The sequence below is a fragment of the Hemiscyllium ocellatum genome, chromosome 30 (genome assembly GCF_020745735.1).
Source record: "Hemiscyllium ocellatum isolate sHemOce1 chromosome 30, sHemOce1.pat.X.cur, whole genome shotgun sequence".
Taxonomy (NCBI): domain Eukaryota; kingdom Metazoa; phylum Chordata; class Chondrichthyes; order Orectolobiformes; family Hemiscylliidae; genus Hemiscyllium; species Hemiscyllium ocellatum.
The window spans coordinates 23,320,599-23,343,872 of NC_083430.1; the positions used below are offsets into that span (position 1 = coordinate 23,320,599).

Below are 23,274 nucleotides of genomic sequence, written 5' to 3' on the forward strand. Positions count from 1 at the left end.
AAATACTGTCACTCTGGAAATCTAACCAGTGCGGTCTTTAAACAGACATGCTACAAAGAATTCAGTAGGGATTTTCCCATGGCTCACTTAAGCGTGTAGGTGACAGTGTGTTAGATGGCAACTAACATGCCAGCCCCACCAATAGGAGAACACTTCCTGGAATACCTGCAGCTGATAGGTAGGGTACCTGCACACACTGACCTATCAGATACCTAAATTCGAGCAACCTGGGACACCAGAAACCACTCCCCAATCAGAGATTGCACCTCCCAGTCGTCACCTATTTTAATTCCTCTTCCCGACATGACCATATTTTGGCCTCCTCCATTGCCACAGCAAGCAAAACCGCAAATTGAAGGAACAACATCTCATCTTCCACCTGGGCAGACTACAGCCCGGAGGACTCAACACTCAATTCTCCAATTTCAAATAACCTCCCTTTGCAGCCTCTCCCCCTCCCTTCAACTCCTCCCAACCACCTACCAGACTCATTCCTCCCATTGACCAACCCTCTGCCTGTCTTCACCTATCCCCACTTCACCACCCTTCCCTCGCCACCTGCAGCTCCCTCTACGTCTATCCCCAGTTCTGAAGAAGGGTTACACCCGAAACGTCGGATTTCTCCACCTCCTGATGCTGCCTGGCTTGCTGTGTCCTTCCAGCCTCCTGCCTGACTACTTTGGATTCCAGCATCCGCAGTTTTTTTTTGTCTCAACCCAATCAGGATCTGGCAATTTCTGGGTCCTCTAGTCTGCTGCTTGAGGATGACTTCAGAGGTAATCCTGCGGCAACAGAGTGAGCTTTCATTTAAAAATTGTCGCAGCTTCTGGATTAAGGGGGAGGGAGGTCAGGAGTGTTGGCCTGATCTAGACTGTGGTTTCTGAGATCACCCTTTTGTCCTTGGCCCATACAGGGGCAGTTGAAAGCAATGCTGGACTTGATTGGCAGGTCACCATAGTTGTCTTTTGAGAAACTACCACCTTTTGCATCAGCCAGGGAGGTAGGATCAGGGAGGTGCTGAGTTAAGGCTCTTAAATGAACAAGAATCAACTACTTAAGGAACTTAATTGCTAGTGAGTTAAGAAAGATACCCACCGATCTTCTTGCTTAGCATTCAATTGGAGATGAAGCGAGAAGGGGGTGAATTCCTTTCCAGGACAAACACACCCAATTATTTCCTGTTCTCACCATCTCAGAGAAGGCTTCCACCCAAAGTTTCAAATTTAATCCAACCTACAACAGTGGGAGAGTGGGACAAAATTTGTCTTACTGTGAAATGCTTATTTGGTGTGTCACTTGATAAATGGAAATTGTGATCCTGTAGATAACATTCACTTTCTCTGAAAAAATAATCTTTTCTTGATGTTTTAAATTCTGGAGAGAGCGTGGGATCATGTTACTGAGTTTGAGGATCAGTCATGATTCTGTTGAATGGTGGAGCACACTTGATGGGCCAAATGCCTTACCCCGGTCGTATTTTCTATATTCCTCTGCCAGAAGTTGAAAACAGTGATGATAACATTGTTTGACGTGAGTCTTTGGCAGGATCTTTTTTCTTTCATGTTTACTTTGCATTCACATATTACATTTGTCCCAAAGTCAGTCCGTGAATTCTTTCAAATATTCCATGACTTACAGTAGCAATTCCATCCCTGACTGTGTTTGTCAGTTTGACTTCCTTTATTAAGGTATTCCATGCATTTTATTGTAGACGGTCAACTCTAACTTTTAAAGGAACACATCCAATGTTTGCTTATACATACCTCACCTGTTTGCAGAAGGAATAGCTGAAAGTTAAAACAATGCACGAGTTTGCTCAGTTGATGACACAAGCTGCTCTCATCATTTTTATGGCACTGTTTACAGGCTGTTTATCTCATCCATATGTTACCACATGCTGGCGTAAGAACACACACCAAACCAGACTGATAACGATGGGAATGCTCATGGTCCCATACAGACAAAGGTCACATCCAGTCATTAAGTTTCCTCCCAGAAGTCAGATAAATCATTACAGGTCATCCATAGATTATAAATAGAGCGGCACCCTTTTCCCATAATACTGCAGTCCTTGGGAATCAAGAATACTGTCAACATAGAAGCAGCTGTACATAAGGACAGATATTTCACACAATTTATAATAACACTTTTTAACCATGCTCAGATCACAGGCACAAATAATCATACTAATCCCTCATTTAGTATTTATTTCAATACTACACTAAGAATTTTCAATGGCGAGACAGCTGTTATTCCAGTGTAGATGGGATGCATGTGTGGGGACTCGGAAATCAATATTGTAACACTGTTCAAAATAATTGCTTGAAGACAGATTTCTGCCAGGAACCCTATGAAGATGTCCATAAAAATCAAAAGCTTCAGATGATTCTGATGAAATTAAATTAAATAGTTACTCAGGAGATGTTAAGACTATTAAATGTGTAACTCTTGAGCAACTAGACCTCTACACAACCCCCAGACCTTGACCTGATAGCCATATATCGGTGCTAATGAGAGAAACATTAGAATGATAGTATTGAATGCAATACTATCTTGAGCAGAATCATCTCAGAAATGGGGAGCTCCTTTCTTTCTTTATAAAGAGCTGAGTGGCAACCTGCAAGAGATTGATACTTAACATGAAACATGAAGTAGGATAATCAGTGTGATTTAAGATTGGTGAATATAGGAAAGTCTGAATTTAAGCAGGTTAGATTTTTCCCTGTTTGAGGGTTAAAAGCCCATATCCAGTTCTTGACTGCATTATGCCAATTCTCATTCCAGTTTAGCCCGAAAGAGAGTGCTCCTCAGTTTGACATACTGAACATAAAAAGTGTTGCAGTAAAGCTGGTCTGAAGGAATTCAAAACGTGAAGCATCAATTTACAGAGGCACTCCATCAGTTATAGCACTGTCAGTGCCTAGGGTATCAAATGAAATCTGAATCCATTGAAACTGAACCATCCCAATACATATGTGGTTTTCTTCATTTTGGGCATCTTTAGATTTGCACAAAGAGACAGGATGAGCAGGATCACAGAAATACTTCAAACACATCAAGTTTGGTACAAGTGCTTGATGTCAACTGTGCTGTGTGTTTAGACAAATCAGATTTCAAGTGAATCATATTTCAAACCACAAACGGAAAGCAGCTGTCTATAAGTCCTGCATTAACCAATGGTGGATGTCATAAGTGTATTTTTCACCCAAAATCAGGCATTTTTATTATTCACAGTGAAAGGCTACAGGGTTTTGGAAGAAGAACTTGCATTTGTGTAGCAACACTTACAACCTCAGAAAGTCCTGATGTGCCTTTCAGCCATAAAACACATCTGAACTGTAGTCACTTTTGTAACTGGGGGAAGTTGCGACAGAGGGAGAAATATTGACCAGGACACCAGAAATAACTCTCCAGCTCATTTTGAAAATGGTTGCATAGCATCTCTTGCATCACTGAGAAGGATCAGGACCTCAGTTTACCGTTTCCAAGAGACCAATTATTTTCTGAACAAAAATGATATCATTGATTTATTTACTATTTACGTGCACACTGATAGCGAAGCAGTTCACGTCTGAATTTGAAAGCTTACTTCTTTTCTATCATTGGATGATCTAAAGTCAGAAACTACACTGGTCGATACCATCTCATTAAGACATTTAACACTTCAGCACTGAGCATGGTGGGTTAGTGGTTAGCACTGCTGTCTCCCTACACCAGGGTCCCAGGTTCGATTCCAACCTTGGGTGCCTGTGGAATTTGCACATTCTCCCCATGTCTGTGTGGGTTTCCTCTGGGTTTTGCTTGCATTAAAATCATTGCAACAAGAAGCTACACACCATTAAGGACAAAGAAGCACACTTGATTGGTGTTTGATTGATTGTTTGTGGATGCGGGGCCATTCACTCCCTCCATCACCAGTGCACAGTTGCAACAGTGCGCACCATCAACAAGATGCACCGTAGAAATTCACCAAGCTCCTTAAACAACAAATCCAGGACCACTACCATAGAGAAGGACAAAGGTTTCAGATTCTTGGGAACACTGCAAGTTCATCCTCTCACCATTCAAACGTGAGAATATAATTGCTGTTTCTTCAGTATCACCAGATGAAAATCCTGAAACTCCCTCCCTATCGACCTTGTGGGTCTAGCTACACCAAGTAGATTATAGCAGTTCAAGGCAGCACCTCACCATTACCTTATCACAGGCATGGGCAACAAATGCTGGCCCAAACAACAATGCCCACACATCCCATGAGTGAATTAAAAAGTAAAGGGGATTGCCACCACCAATTGCTTACGTTGCGCACACCTGGGAGCTGTTCCCCAAGAACACTGGCTTCAAGGAGTTGTATTTCACGGCCATTTTGTTGTGACTGGGTAGGCAACGGCCTGGTGCTATTCCCACTGGAGTGTTAATCCAGAGACCCAAATAATGTTCTGGAGACCTGGGTCTGAATCCCACATACAGGATGGTGGAATTTGAATTCAATAAAAATCTGGAATTAAAAGTCTCATGATGAACAATAAACCATTGTCAATTTGTGGAAAAGCCAATCTGCTCCACTAATGACCTATAGAGAAGGAAGCTACTATCCTTACCTGGTTTGGCCAGCACATGACTCCAGAACCACAGAAATATGGTTGACCAGGAACAATAAATGCTGGCCTCTGGCAGCATGCAGTGAATGAATGAGAAAAAAGGTTCCTTTCTTGAATACAAGGACTAACTACTGGTAGTCTTCAACACACTGCTTATGGTTCTGTTCAGGGTCAAAGAAATTTGACACTCTTAGGGTCTTTCTTGTTCACTTAGTTGTATCACAGCCTTTTTAATTAAGGGACCTACAAGTTGCTGCCAATACAGAGAAATAACAGAATCTGTAACAATGGCTTAAGTATTATATCAATTCTGTATTGTTTCCAAAGGCAAGGCTTTGCAAAGTGGGTGCATTATATCTATTTTATAAAAGAACAACAAAAACAAAGACCCAAAATTGAGGAGAAGTGGTGGTAGGAAATTTTGAGAAGATTTGTAGCTCAGGTTGGGGTTCTGGATGTAAGTTTGCTCTCTGAGCTGGAAGGTTCATTTTTCAGAGGTGGTGGTGTTGAGAAAAGGGTGGGGTACTTTCGAGAATGGACAATCGGTCAATGGGTTCTATTACTTTAATCAGGATTGGTCATTATTTAAAATCGAAACACACCACTAAGCAAGTTGCTTGAAGCTCTGATGCTGAATCTGGTGGTGTAGTCAATGCTGTTTTGTTACCCTCTGAACTGCCGAACTGGGAATGGAACTATCTGACCTTATTTTTCAAGGCAGATCAGAGATTAACCAAGTCAGACATTGCCCTTGGGTGTGATTAATAATCAGAAATGAATCCCAGTGCTGAGAATGGCTTGTTGAGGCAAACACTGAACAAACACAGGGGTGGCCTTTCAGATAAATGCTGCAAGAACATGTTAAATTTCCTTCCTATATGGTTTCCATGAGACCACATTTGCTAAACGTTCAGATTTCACCCGCTGGCTACCTTCTGTTATAAGCAAAGGACTTCTGTTGCACTGGTACAGACTGTACCAGAGATGGACTGTGAGCAAGAGACGGACTGTGAGGTGAAAACATTTTCTAACAGATTTTAAAAATTACTGTGCTGAACTTTTAAGTTCCTCCTACTTAAATGCATGTGGTTTAAGGATCAGTTTATTGGCTCTGGAATCAAATCAGTGACAGTGGAATACAGGAAATTTCTGCAAAGAGCACGATTCTCTTGGCAAATAGACATTGCTCTTAATAGGAACTGACTACAAGGGATTGATTTGTATCCTTCTTTTTGCCACACACGTAAAGATCACTGAACAGCTGTTTTTAATCTCACAGCTACAACCTCATTCTCGATACTTCCAAAGATTGGTGCTATGTTCAGTATTAATCACTGCTGAAGTGGCAGTAGCTCGCTGCAATTAGCTGTTCAGATCCAGACAACGCTTTTTTTTAAAAAAAAAATATGGGGCTAAGTCAAGCTTCTTCCCAGAAGCCTGATGTACAGGGGCTACTGAGACAACAAAGCCATTTTGTTAAGTTTGGTCAGTATCCCTCCCTCTGAGCCAGTCGGTCTAGGTTCAGGTCCCACCTCCTCCAAAGGACTGTTGCAATAATAACTATTTCCTTTTTATTCCCTCCAGCAGTCATCACAGTATAGGGGCTCATATCACCGTGTGGTAGTGTCGCTACCTCTGAGGCAGGAGGTTCAAATCTCACCTACTCCAGAGATATGCCATAACACATCTGAGCAGGTCGATTAAAAAGTAACTCTGGGCCCTTGTTTCTATTTTACAAAGGGTGATTGGTGCTGGACATGGCTGAACAGCTTTATCAGTAAAAAAAAACAGCTTGGGCTGACAAAAAGCGTGGTCAAGTAAATGAGTATTTAACAGCTTTTCTTAAAAAAAAGGTGTGTATTTGTGAAGCACTTTTCATAACCACCAGACGTCTCAACACACTTCATACCTAATTATGGTCTCAGAAATCCACCCACTAAATTTTGTTCACAACAAACAGCAAATGGGATAATGCCTAGATCATGTGTTTTTGTGATGTTGATTGTAGAACAAATATTGCTTGCTCTTCTTCAAAATGGTGCCACAAAATCTTTTATATTCAGTGGAACAGGCAGTCGGGTTCTCCATTATTAACATTTCCAGCATCTCTGACAGTGTAGCATACCTTCAGTACTGCATTAGAGTGGCAGATATTCTGGTTCATGCTCAAGGTCTGCAGTGGGGCTTTATCCTTAAAAAGGGGGTGAAGGAGGGGAAAAGTTAAAAGAATAAATTCCTAAGGATTGGAATAAAAGACCACTAATCCTGGGATAAGAAATGGGAGGCACAGGAGAACAGAGCTGGAGAAAGAATTTGAAATAGGAATCTGGGAGAACCTGGGAGGTGTGGCACGGTGGCTCTATGGTTCACACTGCTGCCTCACAGTGCCAGGTCCCAGATCCAATTCCAGCCTCAGGCCACTGTCTGTGTGGATTTTGCACATTCTCCCAGTGTCTGCGTGGGTTTCCTCTGGATGCTCTGGTTTCCTCCCACTGTCCAAAGATTTGCAGGTTAGGTGGATTTGCTGTGCTAAAATTGCCCACAGTATTCAGGGAAGTGTAGGTTAGGCCCATTATTCAGCAGGGCAAATATATAGGGGAGGGGGAATGGGTCTGGGAAGGTTCTTACTCTTCGGAGGCTCAGTGTGGGCTTGTTAGGCCGAAGGGTAGGAATTCTATAAAAAAACTTCAAAGACCAAGTTGCCTCATTGCTTTTTGACTTCCCAAATCAGATAGCTCAGATAATCTGAACTCACTTTGTCAGTTTTGTGAAATTATAAACATTTAACTGCTTCAGTATAACAGATCTTGAGAATAGCTGGTGTGAAAAGGAAAATCATGATGGTGAGACAGAAGTATGGAGTGTGCCAGTCAGAGCAGGGCAGGTTAAATCATAGCCCCCATTCACTTACACAAACACAGCTTATGTTTTGATTGAGTGGTGGTCGATATAATTTACCTTCAAAAAATGGGTCAATAAATCTAAATTAAAATTGTGAATTTAGATGTCTTTATTACTTTAAAAAAAATTTCAGTATACTTGTAGTCAAAGTTAGGAATGGCTACATCCAATGTCTCTTCAGAATTCTCTTTCTGAAAGTCAGGAGCCAGTCACTGGATTCACTAGCTCGACCCAAAGATTGAAGCAATTAAGCAGAGTTCAAGGATTCGTGATCAGACAAGCTTAATCATACACAACACTGGCCAGTTAGGATTCCACAGGTACAAGAAAGTGGGGCACCTGATACCGTTAGAACCAGCCTGCAGCATGAGTCAATGTCTGCAATGGAGAATGGGATGACGAAACAGGTAGAAACAATGATACGATACGGAAGAACTGCTTGTACATCACAGGGAATGATGTCAGCACATTGCAAAATGCAGTCAAATGAAATAGAAGAGAAAACAAGATGTAACATCTGCTTTGCATTTTGAAGATATGCATCCTGTTTTGGAAGGCCACGCTGGCTTGGAAACCACTTACGTCATAAAAATGTAAATGCTGTGGCGTTCCTGTCAGATCTATGTAAATTGAGCACTCATTTAAGTTTTAACTTTGATCTTTTTAACACAGTGACCTGAAAAAAATATACACAGTCCCAAACTTGAAGGAACTTTCTAGAATTCCCCTGTAGCTTGAACAGCAGGAGCTCAGGAAGCCATCATTACTTTTTCCTTATCTCTGCATCCTGCACTCCAGAGCACAGTGTACTGAAAAATTCTTAATTGCAGCTCAGCCATCAGTTTTTCCATTGAACACCTTCTCAACACACAAAGCTCTTGGATGCCCATGACACACAGTTGAAATACGCTATTTTTTGGAAGGCATTATTGTTGTCCACAAACAGGGCTTAATATTAAATGTCAAATTTTCTTAGGTGATAGCATCTTTGCACAAAGTGTGTTGGTCACAAGCATATGCTGCACACATTCTTGAGCATCTATTCTAGTCTTGACACTTCAGTGTCTGCATTGTCAGAGGGAATATCAGTCTGATGAGACACTGACCCAAAGCCAAGTTCAAGTGAATGCAAAAGTTGCCATGGCACTGCTGAAAGGACGAGATGTACTCCCTGTGCAGTGACCGACATTCTTCCTTCAACCAAAAGGAAATAGATTTTTGTCATTTTCTTTGTGTCTCTCTATTTTGGTGTGTGCAGACTGACTGCTGGTTTTGTCTGCATAGCAATAATTACACTTCAAAAGAAATTGTCAGTGAAACAATTTCCTGAGAATAAACTACGGTGACACAACAAACTTAACGATTTAGCATGACATATGAAGGAGGATGGGGAAACTGGAGTTTATATATTTAACAGAACATTTGTTTAAAATTCAAATCAGTGGCTGGCAGAGTGGAACAATCAATAAAATCTCCACTCACTGTGACAGAAGAGGAACTCAGTTGCACATCAATTTGCACTTTCGAATTGTCACAAGGTGAGTTCCTCCTCTTTGTTGGGAGGAGGTGGTTATCATGGAGACCAAATTCTTCTCTGCAGAAGGATCAAGAATTGGCTTTCAGATGCAGATTTCCTACCTGCCTTCTGTCAGCTGGTGCCTCTGGTGAATGATAGGAGAGGTTTAGAAAGTGGAAATGGGAAGAATGTTTAAAAATGTAAAAATGTCCAATATCATAATCAAGGAAATCCTAATCACTAAGCATCTCATTCTGTTTTCAATTATTAACTCGTCAATGAAAGGCGGTCTGAATGAAGAGGGTCCCTTGTTGAGGATATTGGCCAACACTATGTTGAGTCAATGGTGAGTGCCTCAGAGATACTCTCCAGTCAAGATACAGCTAAGGACCACAACAGACTCAATTATAATTCTGGCTAAATCCCATTTCTGAATAATATGAATGGAAGTGTAGGGACAGAGCCAGGATTCCAGGAAGATTCATTGCAAGAACTTTGCTTCACAGAAACTTGTGAAATGGGGCAGACTGTGGGCAGTCTGGTTAACTGAAATGCTATGGGCCAACGATTTTGATCTGCTGTGCTCATCTCCTGCTTCAGTTCACATACAGTCATATCACTGACTTAAGAGGATTTTTAGGAAAACTAATACATATACATCTGATCTTTAAGAAACACAGTATCATGTATGAAACTTTACCAGTACTAACAGTGTGAAGGGATGTGGTTGTTCCAGAATGATACCAGGAGGTATCATAAAGGCAGTTTAAAAGCAGAAGGTTTTGAGCACAGTAGGTCATATTATAATGTATTGTGAGGGGAGTGCAGCATATTGGATTGTTTGCTGGACCGATAATCTAGAAAAATAGATTCAGCTCCCTCCATGGCATGTGGGGAATATAAATTCAGAATCTACAAAATCTTGACATTTTTGCGGTGGCCCTTAAACTGCAATTTGGGATTTAGGAAACTCTTAGATAAGTGTAGGGGGTCAGCTGGCTTGACATCAGGTCTGCAATGTAGAGTAATTGCAATATGTTGGTTTCATTCCCACACTAGTCTCTCATAACCTCTCACCTTCTTTGAGGTGGAGTGAACGTCATGTTAAACCACTGCCAGCCATCTCTATAATGAGACAGCAGCCCTACAGTCTGTCAGACTATGGCAACCTTACCTTTCAGATTAAGGGCAGATCTGTCATCATTATGTGATTTAATTACACAACCTTGCCGTGACACTTTTGTGAATAAAGACAAACCAAGAGGGTTCCTAATTCCTGACCTATGACAAGAATAAAGATCCGAGCCCTCCAATCACCTCAGTCAGACTCTCTTCAATGTTTCCATCATTACTTTCTTCTTCTGTGTAGACCTCAAGAGGTCTGTGCATGGCAGCGACTTCTGGCACTGGAAGTTAATACTGCAGACAGCCAATGGGCATGTGCAGACCCTCAGAATGGCTACACACTTGCATGGTTTAGAGGAAAGCTGGCTTTTCTCTGCTGCACCAGATCTGTTGTTAGCTTTTTAGTCTCCACCCAATGTATGCAAATAGCAATAAAAGGTGACAGGACCAGAATCCCAAGTGATTTTTTTAAAATTGATTCCTGGTAGTTGGGTCCAGGAAGTGGCAATCATAGCATTTCTGATTCCCCCATTCAATTAATTCAGTTCCTGTATCTAAGCTCCATTCAGAAATCCTTCCTTTCGGTACAAGAGCCCAAGTCAGAGCATTTGGCTGCTATATACTGCCTACCTCATTCATCTGCAGTTTTAATAACTGCATAGGTTCTTGGATATCAAAGGGATCAAGGGTTATGGGGAGAAAGCAGGAGAATGGGGTTGAGAACCTTATCAGCCATGATTGAATGTGGAGCATTGAATGGTCTAATTTCTGCTCCTATGTCTATGGTCTATCTTAGTGTCAGGTTCTGATGCAAATAATGTTATGATTTTGTGGCCATTGTGGACACATTCCAGCAAGCCATTAGCTACATCCGCTTTAGATGGGAACATTCAATAATCACCGGTGTGTGTTTTATGCTCATTCCTGATGAAGGGCTTTTGCCGGAAATATCAATTTTCCTGCTCCTCGGATACTGCCTGACCTGCTGTGCTTTTCCAGCACCACACTCTCAACTCTGATCTCCAGCATCTACAGTCCTCACTTTCTCTTATTTAACAGCCTGTTTTGTGTCTAGTTTTTGACTGAAAAACCATAGAGTGAGCAAGATGATGAACAGAGATGCATTCGAGGAGAAAAAGTGAAACCATAAAGCAATGTAAGAATATTTTGATAGGATAAATAAAGATAGAGAGGAACAGTGGTGTGGACCTTACATACCAATTTGTACTTATTCAGCTAAATGATCTGTTTCAGTCCTGGACGTTTATGTCAACTGCCTCCCTTCTAGAATATTTATATGGTTTCTGAATGCAAATACTGACAGAATCTATTGACTTACTCTGCTTCCTTACACAATGAAGTAATCAATTTTTATTTTATATCTTCAAGTGTTGAGGCCCTGTTTTGTCATTTAAAATAATGGGCTTGAATTAGAGTTAATATTGCGGCAAAGACAAGGAGGGGCTACAGATTGGACTGAAAGGGAGACTGTACAGAACTGGGAACAAGCTGCAACAAAACTCTCAAGAGAAGTATTCACAACCAAAACCAAGTGAGGTAATGCAGCATTTTTACAATTTGTTTGTTTTCTTTTAACTGAGAGACCACCTACAGAGATACTTGAAACTGGGGAAATACAGACTCTTGGGAAAAATGAGGTTGTTGTTCCTCACGTGAGGCCTGCTGTCTGCCAGAGCTGACCTGTCTGAGGGCTCTTAAACACACAGCTGCCTCATGTCATCATGAGCTGTCGGAAAAGCAGCGAGTGGAAAGAAAGCCAGACACTTCCAGCTGATTGAAACCTACCTGACTCTCCTAGCTGCCAGTTCAATTTTTCACTTGAGACTTCAGCAATGCTGCCTTTGTGAAGATGGGTGAGCTGTAAAGTTGTGGTTTAAAAGAAGGTCCATGGTGGAGGACGTCAGGTGCAGAATCAGAATGATAAATGGCGATAGGCCCTGAGACCGTAGGATGATGAAACAGAAGTAGGCCATTCAGCCCATTGAGTCTGCTCTATCATTTAATGAGATCACTGCTGATCTGATAACTCAACTCCACTTTCTTGAATTTTCCTCTTTGCTCTTGATTCCTTACTGATTAAAAATGTCTCAACGTTGAATAGATTTAACAACTCAGTCTTGACAGCCTTCTCTGGCAAAGAATTCCACAGATTCATTATCCTCAGAAGAGATTCTCATCATTTGTCTTCAGTGGGTGACCCCTAGTCTGAGACTGCGTCATCTAATTCTGGACTCTCCTACAAGAGAAAAAAAAACACTCTGCATCTATCTTGTGAAGTTCTCCAGGAATCTTATCTCCAGTGAGTACAACCCAACCTACTCAACATCTTATGAGACGACAGTCTGGTACCTGGTATGGGACAAGTAAACATCCTTTGAACTGCCTCAAAAGGCAGTATACCTTTCCTTCGAAAAAGGATCAAACACTGTCCACAGTACTCCAAATGTGATGTTAGAACCCGTATTGATCATTCAGTATTTTTGTTCTTTTATCAGTTTTGAATTGCGAGCCAGAAATGAGGGCTTTGGAACAGCTTATGGCAAAAGGAAAAGAACAGACCAAACAAGCTTTGTTTGTTTGTGAGGACAGGCCTGAAGGCTAATTGCAAACTGATTCTTTAACTAAAAAGAATTCCAACAGACACAGATTCTGGAAAAAAGCATTGTATTTAAACAGATAACAGAAGTTGGCTCTTAAGATGATCAGTACCTGGGCATTGGTTCCAACAAGTCTTGAAGAGACCCTCTGCTCAAGCAGATGACAGTTGTTGAATGGTAATTGACACCTTGGAGGAATTGGTTATTCTTCCAGGGTAGAACCAGATTTGAAGTTATTTCTTTGAACAAATGTTTTCTGAGAGATAGTTTTTGATTACTGCTGGGACAGCATGAAAATTTGAAAGTTCCCCTGCCTAATCTGCTACAACAGCTTCCAGAACCCCAAAGAAGAAAAAACTGATCCACAAGTATTGCTGCCTTTGTCTGAATAAACTGAGAAGGTGATCATGATCAACATTTCTGTAAAGCAGCCAAGGAGTCTATATTTATATCTGCGAAGCCATCTAACTCATCTGACCAGTTTTGGTATCTTCTTTTCTTTTAATCCCTTAATTGTGTCTATGTGTCCGTTTGTCTGTCTTATGTGACTAGGTGCTGAAAATAAATGTTTCGGGTTTCAAGCATAGACCTCAGCTTACCTCGCTTAATTGTTCCTCTGCTAAAAAAAATTAATAAAGTTTTAAGTATTTTGTTTGAGATACAATTCCAGTGTCTGGATTTGATTATTCACAAAGTCTGGGATTGGTTATTCAAAAGTCTGGTTAGGAACCATTGGAGTAATTACTGGGGGTCTTCAACAGTTTAATTTCACTGTGTTGCAAGTACAGATGTAAAAACGCTGATTTGGTTCGGCTGTTTCATATTCGTGGTCTGACCTTGTAAGGTTTTAGCAAAACCTCCCTATTTTTATATTTCATTTTGTTTGAAATAAAGGCCAACATTCCATTTGCCTTCCCTTGTACTTGCTGAACTTGGATGTTAGCTTTATGTGATTCATGCTCAAGGACTCCCAAATCTCTCTGTTCTATAGCTTTCTGCATGCTTTCATCATTTAAATGATATTCAACTCCTCCGTTCTTCCTGCCAAAGTACATAACTTCACAATTTCCCAAATTATATGCCATCTGAAAGGTGTTGCTGACCTGCCTAACCTGTTTATATTGTTTTGCAAGCAACATCATCCTCGCCACTTGCCTTCCCACCTATTTTTGTATTATCCCCAAACTTGACTATTTTCATCCAAATCCTTAATATATATTGTAAATAAATGACCAGCACTGATCCCTATGACATTCCACTAATTACAGGTTGCCATGCTGAAAAAAGCCAAATTATCCCAACTCTGTCTTCTGTTAGATAGCTAATCCTCTCTCCATTCTGATATACTCTCCCAAACACCATGGACTCTTATTAAGTATCCAAATTTGTGGTATTTTATCAAATGTCTTCTGAAAATCCAAATATATTACATCTGCTGATTCCCTTTTATCTATCCCACTTGTTACCGCTTCCAAAGAATTCCAGTGAATTTTTCAGGCATGATTTCTCCTTCACAAAGCCATGCTGACGCTGCTTGTTCAAATTATTTATTCCCAAATCCTCTGCTATTACATTCTTTATAAGCAACTCCAATATTCTCCCAATAATAGATATTAAGCTGACTGGAAAAAAAAGTTACTTTTGTGCCTCCTTCCTTTTTTTTAAGTGAAGCTGTTATATTGACAGTTTCTATACTCTGAGACTTTTCCAGAATCTAAGAATTCTTGGAGGATTACTACCAGTTCATCCGTTATCTTTGCAGTTACTTCCTTTATATTCCAAAGGCTGCATCCCATCAGGTCTTTATCCACAGCATTTTCCCAAGCACATTTTCTCCAGTGATAATTGTTTTTATTTCCCTCTTCCTTTTTCCCCTTTATTAATTAGTCATTTTGGAATGCTATTAGTGTTTTCTACTGTGAATCTGTTGCAATTCCACTGCCCATTCCTGGTTCTCCATTAGTGGTGTTCCGGTCTTATTGTCTAACGGGCCTACGTTCACTTTGGCTTTTCTTTCTTTCACATATTAAAAAAAAAGAGAAACTCTTGCTGTTTCTCTTTTTTAAAGTCATTTGTTAGCTTTTGAAACGTTTCCAATCCTCAATCTTAACATTATTCTGTTTTATATTTTGAATTTGATTAACTTTCCTAGTTAACAACTGTTGGCTTATGCCATTCCTAGAATCCTTCTTTTTCTCTGGAAAATGTCTTTGCTGTGAGCCAGGATCTATTTTCTCAAAGCTGTCATTGTTCCTCAAATACTTTCATTGCCAAACTCCTATCCCAGTCCACTTCAGTTTGCTCTACTCTCATTTCTTTGTAATTACCCTTCAAGCTTAGAAGAGTTATTTCCGACCCAAGTTCCTCCCTGTTGAAGTGAATGCTAAATTCTATCATATTATGGTCACTGTTTCCTCAGTAGTGTTTTACTCAGATATCCTTCAAAAACCTGCCTCATTACAAATGACCAGATCCAAAATAGCCTGATCCCTGGTTGGATCGATCATATTGAATTCAGTGTGTGTGTGTGTTCAGGATAGTTCTACTTGAATGCTAAAGTCACTCATGATTAATTAACTACCTTTGTTACATGCACTCAGTATCTCCTGCTGTCTTAGGTATCTTAATCTGTACTGAAAATGTGTTGCTGGAAAAGCGCAGCAGGTCAGGCAGCATCCAAGGAACAGGAGATTCGACGTTTCGGGCATAAGCCCTTCTTCAGGAATGAGGAAAGTGTGTCCAGCAGGCTAAGATAAAAGGTAGGGAGGAGGGACTTGGGGGAGGGGTGATGGAGATGCGATAGGTGGAAGGAGGTCAAGGTGAGGGTGATAGGCCGGAGTGGGGTGGGGGCGGAGAGGTCAGGAAGAAGATTGCAGGTTAGGAAGGCGGTGCTGAATGAGTCCCAGCTTTCCATTACCACAATGAATTACCATTTGTCACGTTCAGAATGAGCAAAATTCCTCCTTTGAATCAAAAATGAGACAGTGATGCTATTTTTCTGTGGTTAAGATGCAATTTTCTTGAGCATGCAGCTGAGCAGAAAAACATCAGTTCGATCTCACCTGGAAAAATGTGTGGCTGCTGAAATGTTTCATTGGTAAGTAGCTAATTACAAGAAGCAACATACGCCATTCCTATGTTTTTTCCAATGCTTGGCAAACAATTACAAATACATCCCTTGCCTTTTTCTTTTCAATAATGCCTCTAATCTGTTGCAATATCAGTAATACTCACCTTTAATTAGAGAGTTTCCATCATCAGAGCTCCCTTTCCAGTATATTGTTGAAATTCTCTAGAGTTTCCCTTGAACACCTGCTATGAAAAAGATTCACAGAAATCTTGGGGAAATTAACTCAGAATTTCTGCTGAGAATTGGGAGGATCTCTCAGCCAACCTTGCCTTGCCTATTACACAAGTGCATCAAGCTCTCTTCAATTTAAGAATTCAGACATCATTATTCAAATACAGAAGTAAGGAAGATGTCTAGTTGCACCTTTGAGTCATGCCAACTCTGAACATGCTTTCTGAAATGGTGCAACATGATGCGAGACTGAGTTGGCATCACATCACTCACGCATTACTTTTAGGATGCTAGCTCTTGACTTGAGACTGTACACGTGACCATGTGGTTTTGTCACACAACAAAGTTCTGTAGTACTATTTGCTTTAAGATGATTTACTAGACAATCAACTCTTCAGTTTCTTATTTTAATAAAGACTCATTCAGCAAAAATGCTTCTAATCCTCTTAATCACAGTCTCTCCAGTCTGTTGGCTCAATGATGCATTTTTTGGTAAAACTGGTCACTTTTTAAAACTAACCTTCATGAATTTTAAGCCAAAAGAATATCTGCGAAATGACAACATGCACAAAGAATGCAGCATGCAGGCAAGTCTTTTCAATTTTTAGAATCAGCTATTGTATGTAAAGTTATGTCAGTGGCTGACAACGTTATAAGAATGAAAGCAGTTCCAACACCTCTTTCCTAAAAAAGCTTACCAGAATTAAACCCATCTAAAGCTAGCTTGCAGACAGCTTTGTAAAGGAAGCCTACCCTATTTGCTCAGGGCATCAATAGTGAATGGATTCAGGTCCAACTTAGTGCCCAAATCACTAGCTGCCATTGTTGTGGGTACCTCCTACTGCCTCAGTCTTAAACTTTTCACCTCTCATTACTGTTGCCAAAAACTCAGGAGAAGCATCTGTGAATAATCATTTGGTTATGGAGGGTGATCATCCCCATTTCCAAGTGGCCATTCATAAGTTCAGCTGAAGGTCACCAATGCAACTAAAGTTCTGAAATGACTGGGCTACTGGCCAGAGGTGGAACAATGGTGAAAAGAGACCATTATAAGCAGTTCAAAGGAAAATCCAAAACATATATTTTTTTAAGCTCGCATGAGGAGCATATGACCAGCAGGAAACCTCAAAATCTCAGCTGTGATGGATCATATGCATCTAGTCATTGACAGACAAGACAGCTGTTTCTGCTAACCAGTTCCAGTACTTTATCTGACATAGCAGACAGCTTTCCGATAATGCAACAAGTCTCCCTTTATAGTAAGTTTCAAATGTCCTCATGAAATGGCAGAACAACTGCTGTCTCTCAATCTACTGAAACTACTCTTCAAATGCCACTAAAAATGACAAGCAGCAGTGTGTGCAGAGCTCAGTACAAAATGAACTCAATTTTCTCATCACTCAAAGGTCATGTTTGTTCTATTAAGGAAAAGGAATCTCCCCCAGATTTGAAAGTAACAAAAATAACAGTTGTGCAAATATTTAAGAAATCAGATAATTTGAATTAAGCAACTTTCAAAAAGGAAGAGTAAATATGCTTAGGCAATACCCAGACTGCACCAGACCACTGGATCTTAAAGCGCAAATGTTTAAAAAAAAGAGATAATTTTTGTCATCATATTTCAAGGTCAATTGGGAGGACCTGCTCAGCCTCTTGTTACTGACCCTGCCTGGTTTCAGTATCTACTGTTTCTATAATGGAAAGGAGATCTTTTATTTAATGAATAAAAACAAATGATGTTTCAGGTTGAGGTGACCACTCATTGGAATGGTGATCGCTTTGCCAGGACATTGCCCTGGTCAGGTACAGGTCAAAGTTAACACCGAACTGTTCCAACTGTTTTTAGCCATTTACAAAGTGCATGCTATGGTGTTATTTCTAGAGCTTCTTCAGTGTTATCACTAGGCATCTTCACTAAATTAAAAAAGGAGGAAATACGAATCATGTTATTTTAAATTTGGATTAACCTACCTGTGATTCCACTCAGTTTAAAATAACTACCATTGATGATGCAGTCATCACCTCTAATACTGTTTCTAATATTGAGCACAACTCAAAATATACACAACCCAAGACTGCAAGCTCAAATTCTGCAACTGCACTGCTGAGTGTTTTCCATAGTTCAAGTGAACATTGGACAAAAATATCACTAACGCAGAGAATGATTGAGAAACTCTGGCAGCATCTGTGGTGGGAGAAAAGTGTTAACTTTTCAAGTCTCATATGTAGCTCTGAAGAAAAGTCATGTTGGCCTTGAAGTGGTTTCAGATTTCCAGCATCTGCACCATTTTGCTATTATCACACCCATTATTACATTTTACTGAGATTATACAGGAACAATACAATCTTCTCTATGGTTGCATATACAACAAATATTGGAAAAGTCAGAATGTGCAATTTTGTGTTCTGCTCTCCCACAGAACAGCACAACAGATGCTTTGGAATTGTCATCCTTTAGTGACAGAACTGTAGTTAAACAAGTAAAGTCAAATTAATGTTTTAACATCACAATTTTACAAAGAATAGCAAGGCTTGGCTACCAGCTGTAGAATGTTTAGATCTTTTAGGAGAGGTGGGAGGGGCAAAAAATGGAAGTGTTTTCTATTTGATGTTTCTTTGATGTTTCTCATTTCACAGTTTCAATCGAGTTCTTCAAACGCTGAGGGCAACTCATTAATTTTGTTTTCGAAAAAGGAATTGCTCAAACTGTTGAAGGTTTGCATTATAACATGCATTTAAAAAGGAGAAAGTGATACCTTTCAGTAAGTAAACAAAAATGCGATGAGAATAATCAAAGACTTCAAAAGAAGCTTTCCCTCAGGGAGAAGGTGGGAAAGCCAAAGATCTGTCCAAATGAGCATGCGTTCCTTGGTAATTCAACCTCAATTCACTTTTTACAGGATAAATAAGGTGTCACTAAGATACAGTGCAAACAGCTAGTTTTACAAAGCTGTGGATGGATAGTCTATCCTTCACTTAGTCAACACCAAACCTAATACAACCTTTTCGGAAGTCTTGGCACCCCAGATTTGTATTGTAGAGGTTGAACCCTTTGTGCTGCAGCTAGAAAGCTTATTGCTGTCTGCCCAGATGTGCATTTTGCTTGCAGACAAAATGCAAGCCTATCCACACTGCAGGACTGGGATGAGGAAGAAAACCCAAAAGGCTGTGTCTACTTATTCCTGCTGTAAAACATTTAGCTAATTGAACGCTGGGTCACCAGCCAAATATATTAGGGAAAATAATGTTACACTAGTATTTCTCCCTGTTAAGGAATAGGTTTCTTAGCACATGGTTCTTATTTGTATGAGGTTTGAAGCTCTGAGATTATTCTTTATTTCCATATGCTATTCAATGCTATCAACCAGTCAGTCACAATCCCCGTTGATATTGAACAGAGCTACAGACTATGCAACTTGACACATTGAAAATACAAGGGGAAAAACCTGCAGTATTAAAATCAATGGGGGAATGAACAGTTTCATTGTTTCAGTGTTTCCTGCTGTTTTGCTAACTTGCTTTAGAAATGCCACATGTCGATATGTAAGTGCCTATGACATTAACTGGTCCGACCCTGTTCAACTTGCCCGAGCTAACTCTGCAGTCCCATATTCCATAATTAAAGGAAACTTAGTTTTTTCTTAAAACAAAACCCTATTCTTTGTCACCAAATTTTTCCTCATTCACATAATCCTACAACAAAGGTGGCAACCATTCAGCCCATTGTGCCCATACTGACCCTTTGGAGGTTACCCAATTTATTTTTCTGCCCTGCCTTTTCCCATGACCTTGCATAATTTCTTTCTAACTTTTCATATAATTCCCTGAAAAAAAAATTTTTTTGAGTTCTTTTTGGATCCTGAGATATTATTTTCCTCTGCTTGTTGTGTCGAAAGGACAGAGAAGCTCCGCTTATTTTTTTTTCATGCTCCCAGATCATGGGTTATCCTTCAAGCAATTACTTCTACCTTTGTTAGTGAGGACATCTTTGACCAGATCAAACCTGGATAACGACTTGATGAAGGAGCGGTGCTCTGAAAGTTAATGCTTCTAATTAAACCTGTTTGACTATAATACCTGGGTGTTGAGAGATTTTTAACCTGGAAACAAAATTGTTTCCTGTTGTCGGTTACTGCAGACAGCTTGTGAAGAAACCAGGAAGACAGGTTGTATGAGTCACTATTCCTGTAGACCTTACCTCATTGATTGCAGCAAAAGTCATCTGCATTTATCCAATACACAGGCTCTTTTTATTATTAACCTCTCATGCCAGCCTCGAGTACCTGAGTCAATGGGACCCACTTCAGACTAATGTCTCTCCCAAGATCCTGAGAGGTTTCATTTGTATAAAACATCAAGGAGACAATTCTCTCAGCTGCCTACACCTCTCTGGTAATGTTGCCATTTTCAGTTTCAGCACAGAAAATAGAACATAAGAGCATTCTATGACATATTTTATTAAATTTTATTATAGAAGCAGATTTTAGATCAAGTAACAAAGGGTTGAATGAGCACTTCAAGCAAGGAGCTGCAGTTTCACATGCAAGTGTTTGGTCAATATTGATCTGTCAATTTATCACAATGTTAAAATACATGTAGAAAAGACAAAATGGGGACCAACACAGATATTAAGGCTTCCGTATTCAACTGAGGAGCTGGAAATGGTGTAAAACCTAGTGTGTTTGGCATGAAATGGATAATGTAAACATAACCTATAACAACTGTATGCCTAGTGAGGCACCTCAAAATGCCACAAACTATTTATTTTGCAATGTTAAAGCTGAACTATCATGCTACAGTATGCAATAACTTTTAAGAATAATGTATACTTTTAAGAAAAATGTTCGGGCTAATTCAAGTCATTTCCTAAGTTTAAATTAAACAAATAATAATTGAGAATTCACTGTCTCGATTTAATCCTGGTTTGAAACTAAACACAGACTACAGGAACTTAGTGATCAGGGTCTGTGGCCTTTTTACTTTCCTTTGGTTTGGATAGAGGATATCTTGAGCTTGACCTTAAAGACATTTGTTACTTTCTGGCTTGTCCCAGGGGATTATGGGATTTCCTGTACTGATTAATGCTGAGGTGACCATCTTACCAAAAGACTGTAAAAGACAAACTGTAAAAGTATTCCACTCACTGAGCATTGTTGATGGCTGCATTTATAAAATAAATGCTCTTTCTGCTGAGATGCGGTGTAGACTAACCTGAATAGTGTACAGACAATGAACAAGACAGCGTGTCTTATGGTCATGGGACTAATAAAGATTTGCTGTCTGGAGAATTAATGGAAGGAAGGGCCAGAGGATTTAGAGGTAATTATCCACTTCAAGAACTAAGTCTAATTCCTATCTTGCAGGGAATTAATGCCCTTTAAATGTAGTACCTCCAACCTCTTAGGTTAATGGCAGTGGCAAAAGTACTACCCATTGTAATGAAAGATGTTTGAATTGTATATATTAATATCATTTTTACACATTGGATTACAAAATAGTGGTTGTCTGTAATGGTTACTTTTGTAAATAACTAGATCAGAGGTCTTTCAGAACAGTGACCTAATCCAATGTGTGTCAAAAAGCAGGGAACCCCTGGAGTGTTAATGGAAAATTGTTTTCATTATGCTCCCTTATGACAGGGCATATAAATATTGAAATCTATTGGCTTGCTTTTGCTTCAAAAATTAAGGAATATTGGCTTAGAAAATCTAAGGATTGCAAGGTCTGGCATTTATAGGAAGTCTGACTAGGCTAAGAAACAGATACAGTTTCTATCTTAGAACAGAAAATAGCACTGCTGCTTTAGTTAGCTCAGAGAAGTTGTGAAACTTTCAAACTAGAAGTGTTTGGTTACAAATCTGTAGGCCATTAGAAGCTTAGAAAGTCTAAGCTCTCAGTTTTATGAGCATTCACGAAGGACGACTTCACGATTTAGAGGACAGAACTGTGATGAATAAGTTAAGTCAAGCTAAAAGATTTGATATTGAAGAATAATTCCTTTGGATTGGAGCCTAACAGTGTCAGAAAATGGGATGAGATTTTGTTTAGTTGTATTTTACAGGCTTTCAAACTGTGTTCTACATTTAGCTAGCTTGTTTTGTTTTCATCTTTTCTGTAATAAATGTCTGTTCATTGTATGAAAGAAACTCTGCAACCTCATGTAACTGTCTCAGTGAATGATCACTACATTGATTAAAATAAAGATACAATGAGCCATTTAGCCAGTTTTCATTCTGGGATCTAAATTGTTCGGTAGTAACATCAGCAGGGATCATAACAACAGGATTTGTTATATTCCTTATCCACATATATATGTCATGAACTGGGTAAATGGTGTGAAAAGCTGACCTATCTGAGCAGAAACAAAATTAACTTGATACTCATCGTCCAAATTATATTGCATAACAGAAGATTCCAATCTTTGTCACATCTAGATATTGGTAGAAAAATATACCATGAATTATTTCAAAGAAAACATTCCAGGTGAAGACAGTAAATATTTAAGCACTTTCTAATTTAAATGGATTACATACCATAAATGGCCTACTAATAGTTCTACATCATCCAACGAGATCTTAATGGACAGTTACCCTTTGGACCAATCTTATATTCAACTTTTAAAAACAGATCTTGGTTTCTAGGACATGTTCTTGTGAGGCCTCTCCTGAATTTCATGATGATTCACTCCTTTGTGCATAGTGTAAAATCAGTGGCCATATCTAAATATACAGACCATCTCAATTCCTGGTCATTTAAGTCATGTCTGATGCACTCAAACAAACCTTCAAATTCATAAACAACTTACAGCCAACAAGCTTTTTGTTTTTAATGTGGTGACCACTGTGTAATGTAGGGAAGCACAAAAAACATATTGCAAAGCATCAAGTCACACAAACAATAAACAATCGGGCAACACGTTTTCATTGTCTTGATTCAAGATTACCAAAGGGAAACACTGAAAAGAATCCCAATAGGACAAACTGGGCAGGGTTTAAATATTATCAGAAAGATGTACTTCTGACAGTGCAGCACTCACCCCAAAGCTGCACTAAAATGTCAGTCTAGATTATGGAGTTAAAATCATTGAGTGTAGATGGAGCTCACGACATCAGACAAAGACTGGAATGAAACCATTGAGCTCATGCTGACATTTAATACCATGGATTGGTACAGCTGAAGTCTGCGTATCCAAAAGAAAACAAAACATTTTTG

General features: G+C 39.6%; 1 protein-coding gene across 2 annotated transcripts in view; it reads right to left on the bottom strand.

Annotated features, from left to right (window-relative positions):
* Positions 1–23,274, bottom strand: part of fhl3a (four and a half LIM domains 3a) — a 108,199-nt gene that overhangs the window by 48,810 nt on the left and 36,115 nt on the right. The window contains exon 1 of one of the 2 annotated variants that reach the window (XM_060847641.1): positions 11,950–11,970. The exons of the other annotated variant lie outside the window; for it this stretch is intronic. The gene's annotated coding sequence lies outside the window, so the exon portion shown is untranslated. Of the gene's footprint in view, positions 1–11,949; positions 11,971–23,274 lie in introns of those variants that run through there. 2 annotated transcript variants of the gene reach the window in all.